Here is a 12,027-nt window from a genome sequence, read left to right on the forward strand (position 1 = left end):
AATGCTCTATTGCTAATGCAAATAGCAGAGGGGACATAGGACACCCTGCCTGATACCCCAGTGCAGAGCAAAGTACCCCAAACTCATGTTATTCGTGCGGACACTCGCCATCGGTTCCTCATATAGTAGCCGTCCCATTCCGTAATTCTAGGTCCAATCCCAAACCTCCCAAGAACCACCATCAAGTACCCCCACTCTACCGCCGGGTTTGATGCCTTTTTGATGCCAGAAAAGATGCCTTTTCTGCATCTAGAGTGACCACCACCTCCATCTCCTTTCCCTCAGCCTGCATCAGGATTACTTGTAGTAACCTCCTGATATTCGATAACAGCTGCCTTACTTTCATGAACCTTGTCTGGTCGTCCCCTATCACCTTCGGAAGGCACCCCTCCAACCTAGCCGCCAGTACCTTCGGAAGTATCTTGGCGTCTACATTCAGTAGCGATATAGACCTATACGACCAACAGTCCATCGGGTTTTATCTTTATTTAATAACAGGGAGATTGAGGCCTGCCCCAACATTTGCAGTAGCACCCCTTTCCCTATCGCCTCCTCAAACATCCCCACCATCAGCGGTGTCAATTTGTCTTCAGGTTTCTTGTGATACTGTTATGAGCCAGGGTTTAGAGAACCCCAAAGTGTATCATGGAGTTCACCTGACCCACAACTTTTAATAGATTGTGGTATGGGGGGCACAAGGCCCACTCTACAGGTGTAGTACAATAGAAATGGAAAAGTATTTTTTAAAGCAAAACAATGTTTATTCTATTAACTCAAGTTAACCTTTTTAAAACATACAGTGAACATCTGAGCAACCATCAATTCAAATATAATCCCCAAAGAATACAACACTAAGTAATCCTTAACCTGTCCTTTTAACATCCATAAGACTTAATAAAAATCTTTAAACAGAAGCACATCAGGTTAAAGTCACTACTGAGAGCACTTATTAGTTTTAAATCACCAAAGGATCGATTTACAGTCTTTAGATTACAGAGAGACAGACTCATACACCTTCTGCAGCTATCCAGCTCTGAAAACTCAAAACTAAAACACACCCTGCAGCAAACAGCCTAAAACAAAAGTAAAAAGCTGACAAACATCCCAGCTCCACCCACTCTCTGACATCACTGCAGTAGTAAACACCCATTTCTTAAAGGTGCTCTCACTGCAGATATTTATATACATACCCATTTATAAACACCCATTTCTTAAAGGTACTCTCACATGACAATACTCCACTGGGAACTCATCTGGCCTTGCCACCTTCCCCAATTGCATCCTCCCAATTGCCTCCTTTACCTCCTTTTCCCCCACCGATCTCTCCAGTCTGGCCCTATCTTCCTCCTCCAACCTCAGAACACCCGCATCCCCTGACCCTCCCCTAGTAGCTCTAACCTTTACAGCTTTTCATAAAACTCCTCAAACACCTTATCAATCTGGTCTGGAGCAACCACCAATTTCCCCATCCTAACCCGCATCTGGACTATCTCTCTCACCGTCAACTCCCCCCGAAGTTGGCCTGCTAGCATGCGCCCCATTTTCATAAATTGCTACCGTTGCCCGTCTCAGTTGATGCACCACCTTTCCTGTGGACAACCAGTCAAAACTAACTTGAAGCTCCCTCCTTGTCCAAAAGGGCTGGATTTGCATCTCCTGCGTACCTCCTGTTCTCTTCCAACATCTCCTTTATCAGCCATTTGACACTCCTTCCTCTCCTCTTTATCCACCTTGGCCTTAAATGATATCTGATCCCCTAATTCCAGCTGGCAATGCTTTCCCAACTACAAAGAAGTCTATCTTCAAATAGACCTTGTGAACTGAGGAGAAAAACGAGTACTTCCACTACCTTGGGTACAAGAACCTCCATGTTTCCACCCATCTCATTTCCTTCATCAGCCCAATCAGTGTCTTTGCAGCCGCACCCCACACCGGATTGGGCAAGCGAGCGCATTGCGCCCTAATCCATCCTTCGCTCTTGTACCAGATTCCAGTTCCCTCCCACTATTAGCTCATACGAATCCAAGTCCAGAATAGCCAAGCAACTTCCTCACAAATCCTGCAAGTTAGGGACATACACACTTGCCAATGCCACTGACCTCCCCTCCAATGTCCCTATTACTATTACATATCTAACCCCCCCTAGTCCACCACCACCTTCTCCATCTGGAACCTCACTTTCTTACCCACCAGAACCTCTACCTCTTGTGCCCTACTATCAAGTCTGAGTGAAATACTTGGCTTACCCTGTCCTTCGTAAGCCTCACCTGGTCTTTCGCCTCCAGTTGAGTCTCTTGTAGCAGAACAACATTGCCATTTAAGCTTTTTAGCTGTGCAGACACCCTTGACCTCTTCACTGCCACCCCCCCAAAACCCTCACGTTCCATGTAACTATTCTGACCGGGAGTCTCTCACCCCCTGCCCCTCCTATCTGCCACCATCATAACTCCCGACCCTGCCCACTAGGCCTAGCCCTCCATGTCCCTTTGTTGCCATCGAACCCCGCCTCTTCTCAGAATCCCCCCATCCACTTCCTCTCTTAAACACCTCTCCCAGTATCGATCCCCGTCCCACACATTTAACACTTCCTCGGCGCATCAAAACCTCCAACATCCGCAGCCCCACTTCCATCACACATCCGTTCACTAGCCAGCTTGAGCTTGCTAGTGTGGAGGCCCCTGCCCAGGCCCACTCCACTCAATTCTAGCGCCGTTCCCCCCCCCCCCCCCCCCCCCCCCCCCCCCCCCCACAACCGGCCCCAGGAAAACAAATAAATTCCCTTCAAACAAATCTATGCCCTCCTGGAATAGAGGGCATTAGATATGAGGAGAGGTTGAATAAACTTGGTTTGTTCTCACTGGAATGAAGAAGGTTGAGGGGCGACCTGATAGCGGTCTACAAAATTATGAGGGGCATAGACAGAGTTGATAGTCAGAGACTTTTTCCCAGGGTAGAGGGTCAATTACTAGGGGGCATAGGTGTGGTGAATGTAACTCCCTAATTCACACTGTATTGTATATACATGAGACCATGCATTTGTAAGCGCAGTTTTGTTGCCTGACCACTAGGGGGTGTACCGCTGGGAATGCTTAGGAGTTTGTACAGGGCTCCACCCTTGGCTCCGCCCACAACTCCTCCCCCTGGACTGCTGTATAAATACCAATGCTCAGAGCCAGTCGTTCAGTTCATCGAGAGTTCAACGCGGAACAGGCTGGCTCTGTTGTAAGTAGATTAAAACCACTGTTCATATCTTAAAGCACGTGGCTAGTGAATTGATGGTTCCATCAATTTAATCTACTTAAGAAACAGTCAGGGTCAATCATGGAATCAGCCCTCAAGCTTGAGCAACTGGAACTCGACCCACAGGATGCAGAGGCAAAAGACATTTTTTCTCATTGGCTCCGATGTTTTAAAGCCTACCTGGCGAAGCAAGCACAGCCGAAACAACAGAGGAGCAGAAACTGAGCCTACTGCACGCGAGGGTGAGCCACAGAATCTCTACTCAAATAAACTGCGCCGGTTCGTATACTGAAGCCCTAGCGCAGGGGTGGGCAAACTTTTCCGTGCAAGGGCCACATTCAGAAATTCACAATTTTAAAGGGCCGCATAGTACATTAAGTAAAATAATTAATATTTTAAATAGCCAAAATAAAAGGTATTTAAAGAAAAAAAAGCACATTTATTTGAAAAACAAAGTAACTCAGTAAGTAACAGAACAATGTCAATGAGAATGATGCATCTGACTGCAGTCATTTACCAGTTTGTTGAAATCAGGTGTCAAGTTGCTTGTGCTGATCCTTAACACTGACAGAAGCACAGCCTAGCAGAGTCAACGATAAAAACGCGCGTAGTGGGGTGGATGAGTGGGGCTGCCTTATTGGTCGGTTTAGTTGGGTGTGCGACCAATAGGAGTCCAGGTTACAAACAATAATAAGGCTTATTGTTTGTAACCTGGACTCCTATTGGTCGCACACCCAACTAAACCGACCAATGAGACAGCCCCACTCATCCACCCCACTATGCGCGTTTTTATGCGGCCCGCCAATGAGGTGCCCGGAATCATAACCGGCATTTTTGAAAAGCCGCCGGGGAAAAGCCGCTGAAGTAAATGCGCTTATTGAATAAGCGCATTTACTTCAGCGGCTTTTCCCCGGCGGCTTTTCAAAAATGCCGGTTATGATTCCGGGCACCTCATTGGCGGGCCGCATAAAAACCTTTGTCGGGCCGCATGCGGCCCGCGGGCCGTAGTTTGCCCACACCTGCCCTAGCGCTACTCGACAAAATGTATGTAAGGCCTGTAAATGAGGTCTACGCGTGACACGTGTTTACTATTCGCCGCCAGCGGCCTATGGAATCACTCGCAGAATTCCTGAGAGATCTTAAAACTTTATCTAGTGACTGTAATTACCAGGCGGTTACCGCGGCAGAACATAGAGAACTTGCTGTACGCGATGCCTTTGTTGCGGGCCTTAGGTCAAATTACGTGCGCCAACCACTGCTGGAAAAAGGGGCCCTAAATCTTGAAGCGACTGTTGAACTTGCTACCACTATGGAGGTCTCCTTTCGCAGCCTCACCTCGTTCCCCGCGGACCCCGCGACCCCGTCATGGACCCCCGACCAGCGACTCCCCTGGCCTGCGCCACGCGGCCACCCAGCCACAATGCTGCCCCAGCCTGCTACTTTTGCGGCCAGAATCAGCACTCGCGGCAGCACTGCCCGGCCCGCAACGCGACCTGCAGCAGCTGCGGGCAAAAAGAACACTATGCCAGAGTCTGTCTGGCGAAGAAAGCCCCAGCCTCTAACCCTCCCACGGCTCAAAGCACTCCTTCACTGAATTCACAGGCCCGCAGGCCCCGAAATGCTGCAGCCTGTATGCTGACTCCGCCCCCACCCGACATGTGCGACTCATGGGGGTGGCCATCTTGGCAATCCTCCTCCATGCGGCCGGCCATGTGTGACTCATGGGGGCAGCCATCTTGGCAATCATCCTCCATGCGGCCGGCCATGTGCGACTCATGTGGGCGGCCATCTTGGGATCCATCCCCTTCAAACTCTGAAACTCACCTCGACGACTACGAACTCAGAGGGCAGTCATCACGGGGCCACTCCAGCACAGCTGATCGAACCGCCGACGACCTGCAACTCAGCGCAGTCCCTCTGGACCAATCGCGCCCGAAGCATCTGCGAAACTCGATGGTGACGGTCCAAATTAACGGGTACAGCACGCCATGCCTTTTCGACTCCGGGAGCACTGAGAGCTTCATACACCCAGATCTGGTAAGACACTGTTCGCTCCCCATTTTCCCCGTGCGGCAAACTATCTCCCTCGCTTCGGGCTCCCACTCTGTCCAGATCCAAGGGTGCACCTCCGCGACGCTCACAATCCAAGGCGCTAGCTATGCCAAATTCCAGCTCTACGTCCTGCCCAAACTCTGCGCCCCACTCTTATTAGGCCTTGATTTCCAGTGTAATCTCAAGAGTCTCACCCTCAGTTTCGGCGGACCCCTACCCCCACTCACTATCTGCAGCCTAGCCACGTTGCGAATCTCCCCCCCTCCTCTCTTTGCCAACCTCACCCCGGACTGTAAACCCATAGCCACTCGCAGCAGGCGGTACATCCTGCAGGATAGGGTGTTCATCCGGTCGGAGGTCCGAAGGCTCCTCTGTGAGGGGATCATAGAGGCCAGCAACAGCCCCTGGAGAGCTCAGGTGGTGGTCATCAAGACCGGGGGAAAATTCCGCATGGTCATAAACTATAATGAGACCATTAATAGGTTTACGCTCCTTGATGCGTACCCCCTCCCCAGCAGGGCCGGCTCAAGGCACCGGCAACTCAGGGAGTGGCCCGGGGCGCCATGTGCTAGGGGGCGCCAGAGACTCGGGTCCCGCGCATGCGCAGTTGGGCCGGTGCCAACCAGCGCATGCACGGTGGCCGCCCTCCCCCAGGGCTGCCCCCCCCCCTCGGTCCGCCCCCCCCCCCCGGTCTGCCCCCTCGGTCCGCCCCCCGCTCTGTCCGCTCCCCCTGCCCCCCCCTCGGTCCGCCCCCACCCTCGGTCCCCCCCGGCCCCCCTTGCCCCCCCCCCTCGGCCCCGCCCCCCCTTGCCCCCCCGGCCCCGCCCCCCCTCGCCCCCCCCGGCCCCGCCCCGTCCCCTCGGCCCCGCCCCCCCTCGGCCCCGCCCCCCTCCCAAGGGCGCCAAAGTTCAGCTTGCCCGGGGCACCAGCAACCCTAGGGCCGGCGCTGCTCCCCAGGATTGCAGACGTGGTTAACCAGATCGCCCAATATCGGATTTTTTCCATGGTGGATCTGAAGTCTGCATACCACTAGCTCCCAATCCGCCCGGAGGACCACCACTACACGGCATTCGAGGCCGATGGCTGCCTCTTCCATTTCCTCCGGGTTCCCTTCGGCGTCACTAATGGGGTTTCGGTGTTCCAACGAGCAATGGACCGAATGGTGGACCAGTACGGGCTGCAGGCCACGTTTCCGTACTTGGATAACGTTACCATCTGCGGCTATGACCAGCAGGACCACGACACCAACCTCTACCGTTTTCTCCAGACGGCACAGAAACTAAACCTCACCTATAACAAGGAGAAATGTGTTTTCCGCACGACCAGACTAGCCATCCTCGGCTATGTCGCGGAAAACGGAGTCCTGGGTCCCGACCCGGACCGTATGCGCCCCCTCTTAGAACTCCCTCTCCCTCATTGTCCCAGGGCCCTCAAGCGGTGCTTGGGATTCTTTTCGTATTATGCCCAGTGGGTCCCCCAATATGCGGACAAAGCCCGCCCACTCTTTAAGGCCACACTATTTCCCCTGTCAGCTGAGGCGCGCCAGGCCTTCAACTGCATCAAGGAGGACATCGCCAAAGCGGCCATGCGGGCAGTGGATGAATCCACCCCCTTTCAGGTAGAGAGCGACGCCTCAGAGGTAGCTCTTGCAGCCACGTTAAATCAGGCAGGGAGACCAGTCGCATTTTTCTCCCGTACCCTCTCCGCTTCGGAACTCCGACACTCGGCAGCCGAAAAATAAGCACAACCCATTGTGGAGGCTATTCGTCACTGGAGGCACTACCTCGCAGGTAGGAGGTTCACCCTCATCACCGACCAAAGATCGGTTGCCTTCATGTTTGACAACTCTCAAAGGGGCAAGACTAAAAACGATAAAATCCTGCGGTGGAGGATCGAACTTTCCACCTATAGCTACGATATTAAGTATCGACCGGGGAAGCTCAACGAGCCCCCAGATGCCCTATCCCGCGGGACGTGCGCCAGCGCGCAGATCGACCGCCTGAAAATCATCCACAACGACCTCTGCCACCCGGGGGTCACCCGGCTCGCCCACTACATCAAAGCCTGAAATCTGCCTTTCTCCACTGAGGAGGTAAAAGCCGTCATCAGAGACTGCCCGATCTGCGCGGAGTGTAAACCGCACTTCTATAGACCAGACAGGACCCACCTGGTCAAGGCTTCTAGGCCCTTTGAACGCCTCGCGATCGATTTCAAAGGGCCACTCCCCTCAACTAACAGGAACATTTACTTCTTAAACATCATAGATGAGTTCTCCCGCTTCCCATTTGCTATTCCGTGCCCCGACATGACCTCCCACACAGTCATTAGGGCCCTGCATAGCATCTTCACCCTGTTTGGTTTCCCCAGCTATGTGCACAGCGACCGGGGTGCGTCCTTCATGAGCAACGAGCTGCGTCAGTACGTGCTCGACAAAGGAATCGCCTCGAGCAGGACTACCAGCTACAACCCCAGGGGGAACGGGCAGGTGGAGAGGGAGAATGCAACGGTCTGGAAGACCGTCCTACTGACCCTCCGGTCCAGGAATCTCCAAGTCTCCCATTGGCAGGAAGTCCTCCCAGACGCGCTCCACGCTATTAGGTCCCTCTTATGCACAGCGACCAATCAGACCCCTCACAAGAGGCTCTTCATTTTTTCCAGGGGCACTACCATGGGGGTCTCACTTCCGGCATGGCTGAAGACACCGGGCCCTGTACTCCTGAGGAAACACGTCAGGGCACACAAAACCGCCCCCTTGTTGAGAAGGTGCACCTGCTTCACTCCAACCCCCAGTACGCCTTCGTCGAGTTCCCCGACGGCCGTCAGGACACCGTATCCCTCCGGGACCTTGCACCCGCCGGGTCCAGCGTCTCCTCTATCACAACAGATGCACCCCTCACCCTACGCCCCATCCTGCCGCCCCCTCGGGCTCCCGAGCCCGCTAGCTTGCTGCATCGGTTCCGCGCAACCCAGCCACCCCCTCGTGCACCCGAGCCCACTGAGCCCACTAGCTCACTCCACCTGTTCCGCGCGCCCGCACCGGCTAACCCCCAGCGCCCACAGTCCCCAGTCGAACCAGACGGGTATGGAGCTTGGACGAGATCTTCCCTGGAGTCCACCATCGTACCCCAACCCACAACACCCGTCCAGCCACCGCAAGAGGCTGCAACCCCGGTGCTCCGCAGATCGCAGCGGACAGTCCGACCACCGGACAGACTCAATTTATGAACCACCACCCCCGCCGGACTTGATTTTTTTTGTAGGGGGTGAATGTGGTGAATGTAACTCCGTAATTCACACTGTATTGTATATGCATGAGACCATGCATTTGTAAGCGCAGTTGCGTTGCCCGACCACTAGGGGGAGTACCGCTGGGAATGCTTAGGAGTTTGTACAGGGCTCCACCCTTGGCTCCGCCCAAACTCCTCCCCCTAGACTGCCGTATAAATACCAATGCTCAGAGCCAGTCGTTCAGTTCATCGAGAGTTCAACGCGGAACAGGCTGGCTCTGTTGTAAGTAGATTAAAACCACTGTTCATATCTTAAAGCACATGACTAGTGAATTGATGGTTCCATCAATAAGTTTAAGGTGCGAGGGGCAAGGTTTAGAGGAGATGCGCGAGGCAGGTTTTTACACAGAGGGTAGTGGGTGCCTGGAGCTCACTGCCGGAGGAGGTGGTGAAAGCAGGGACGATAGTGACGTTTAAGAGGAATCTTGAAAAATACAAGAATAAGATGGGTATAGAGGGATAAGGACCCCGGAACTGTAGAAGATTTTAGTTTAGACGGGCAGTATGGTCGGCGCAGACTTGGTGGGCCGAAGAGACTGTTCTTGTGCTGTACTTTTCTTTGTTCTTTGTTCTTTGTAAACCCAGTTCAAACACACAAACCCCAGAAAACCGGCATTACAAAAATCTCAACTCATACTTTACCCAAAGCACAACACATATACACATATAACAACTCAACTTTGCTGGATACATCACGTTGAACCTCACACCACTGCTGTACAGTGCCGTCTTCACTCGACCGAAGGCCGCCCACCTCCTCGCCAACTCCACAGTTAAGACCTAGCATATGTTTATACCAGTTGCAGCCCACTGCACCTCCCACCTCTATTTCGCCCAACTCAGGGCCTTCTCCTTCATATGGTACCTGTGAAAACACACAATTATCGTCCTTGGCAGCTCACTTTCCATCAGTTTAGGCCTCAATGATCAGTGAGCCCGATCCAGTTCATACCGTGAGGGGTTCCCCCCCCCCCCCCCTCCCCCAACAGCTCCTCCAACATCTTGGCAAAGTTCTCCATCGGCCTCGGGCCCTCCACCCCTTCAGGCAGGCCCAAGATTCTCAGACTTTGCTGCTTAGGTCTATTTTCCAGGTCTTCCACCTTCACTTTGAGGCCTTTGTTGGCCTCCACCACCCTCTACAGCTCCTCACCCATCGAGGTGAGCTGATCATTGTGTTACAACAAGGCTTCCTCCATCCCCTTTCACTTTCTCGTCCTGCTCCCGCACCTCGACCGATGTTTTCGACACCGCCGCCTTCACCGGGGCAATCGCCTCCTCCACCATTGCTGCCATCATCTTCCTCCTCAGCATTAATAAAGGATTTACTGGTCTGAACAGCCTCTTGTTACATCATTCAGGATGGCACGGAGGACAGCGATTTGCGCTGCAGCCTCACAGCACCAGGGACCTGAGTTCAATTCCTGCCTCGAGTGTGGAGTTTGCACTTTTTCCTCATGTCTAAGTGGGTTTCCTCCGGTTTCCTCCCGCCATCCAAAGATGTGCGGATTAGGTGGAGTTATAGGGATAGGGTGGGGGTGGGTGCTCTTTCGGAGGGTCAGTACAGGCTTGATAGGCCTAATGACCTCCTTGTGCACTGTAGGGACTCTATGAACTTTAGGAATCTACATAGTGCATTTACCACTTATTATTTGTGTGCCACTAACAACATAGAAAGGAGTCAGAGAAGCCTAATGGGGCGCAGGAGCAAACAGACAAAACTCTGGCCTTATGTCATTGTAACAAGATACCAAATTAGCAGCACAATATAGTCAATTAACTATAGTATAAAATTGCCACCAAATCTTTCAATTGACACTCTGAAAATGTTGCAGAACAGGGATTGCTTCAGTCAGTGCGGAATATCCTGGCCTGGATTCTCCGTTTCTGCGGCTAAGTGCCGTGCCAGCGTGGGCAATGCACAGTTTTACGACACCAGAATCGGCACCGAACCCTCACCGATTCCAGGACCAGGGAGGGGAGAGCAGCGGCGTGGGTAAAACTCCCGCGCGAAAAACAACCAGAGAATGGCCGGGTCCATGGCCGTATATGTGGACAGCGACGACCTGCAGAAGCCCCCCCCCCCCCCGGCCAGCAGCACAGCTCCCGGCCGACTGTGGCGGCGCTGGACACAGTCCGCAGCCGCTATGCCGGGTTGCCGACCACTCAGACCACACGTCAACCGCATGGTCGGGAACTTGGGCCATCGGGGGAAAGCATCGGGGGAGGACCATCCGATGACGTGCCAATTCCGTTTCAACGGCGTGCGCCACATGACGCGATGATGCCATCTCGGAGGGGGCGGAGAATCAAAAACTGGTGTCAAACCGGCGCCGCTCCCAATTTGGGCGTCGGAAGGGATTCTCCGCTCAATCGCCGATTACAATATCGCCATTGGGCAATGAAGAATCCCGTCTTTGACGAAATATCTCAGCCCACACAACCTTTTTGGTGAATCAACATAGAAGTCATTTAATTTGCAGTGACTTTTCTAATTGGTTCCAAATAAATAGCTGTTAGTAACAACAACACAGCCAGTTTTCCTCATTTCCAAGATGAAGAAACCAAAACAAAGAAAGAACTTGCATTAACAAAGCAGTTTCTAACTAATGAATGTAGTGTAGTACTGTCGTCACAACTCTTTACTGGGCAAGTGCAGTCGACAATCTGCAACAGCAAAGTTCTGCCAACAGTTGGATGCCTAGTTAATCTCTTTTGGCAGTAGTTGGTTAAGGGGGCGGGGGTTGGATAGGGGGGTGAACAGCAGGCCAGTTTCCACCAATTTGAAAGGATTCCTCAACTGGTACCAAACTTGTTGGTTCTATCCGAGATGGTCATTCTGCAGTACTGAAAGAAATTGTGCAACATAAGTGGATATCTAGTAGTACGATGTAGAAGGGGTTTTACAGAAGAACAGCTGGGGGAGTTATCCCTGGTTTATCTGGCCAATATTTATCCTTCAACCAACATCACAAATATAGATGGAGTGGTCATTATCACATTTCTGTTTGTAGTTGTATGTTCCTACTATGATAACATGTGCAAGGGATTACAGATTGTGCATTCCTTATCCGAATTACACAATTTTGTTTGAACGTTGACGTGACATCACAAATAGGAAATCACACAATACTCTTGGGCGATGTGCAGTACCCAATGTGCACTGCACATACGCAGTTCCCAACAAATACTGCACATACGCAGTTCTCAACAAACACTGCACATGCGCAGTTCCCAACAAACACTGCACATACGCAGTTCCCAACAAACACTGCACATGCGCAGTTCCCAACAAACACTGCACATACGCAGTTCCCAACAAATACTGCACATACGCAGTTCTCAACAAACACTGCACATGCGCAGTTCCCAACAAACACTGCACATACGCAGTTCCCAACAAACACTGCACATGCGCAGTTCCCAACAAACACTGCACATGCGCAGTTCC

This window comes from Scyliorhinus canicula, chromosome 7, assembly GCF_902713615.1.
Source record: "Scyliorhinus canicula chromosome 7, sScyCan1.1, whole genome shotgun sequence".
Taxonomy (NCBI): Eukaryota; Metazoa; Chordata; class Chondrichthyes; order Carcharhiniformes; family Scyliorhinidae; genus Scyliorhinus; species Scyliorhinus canicula.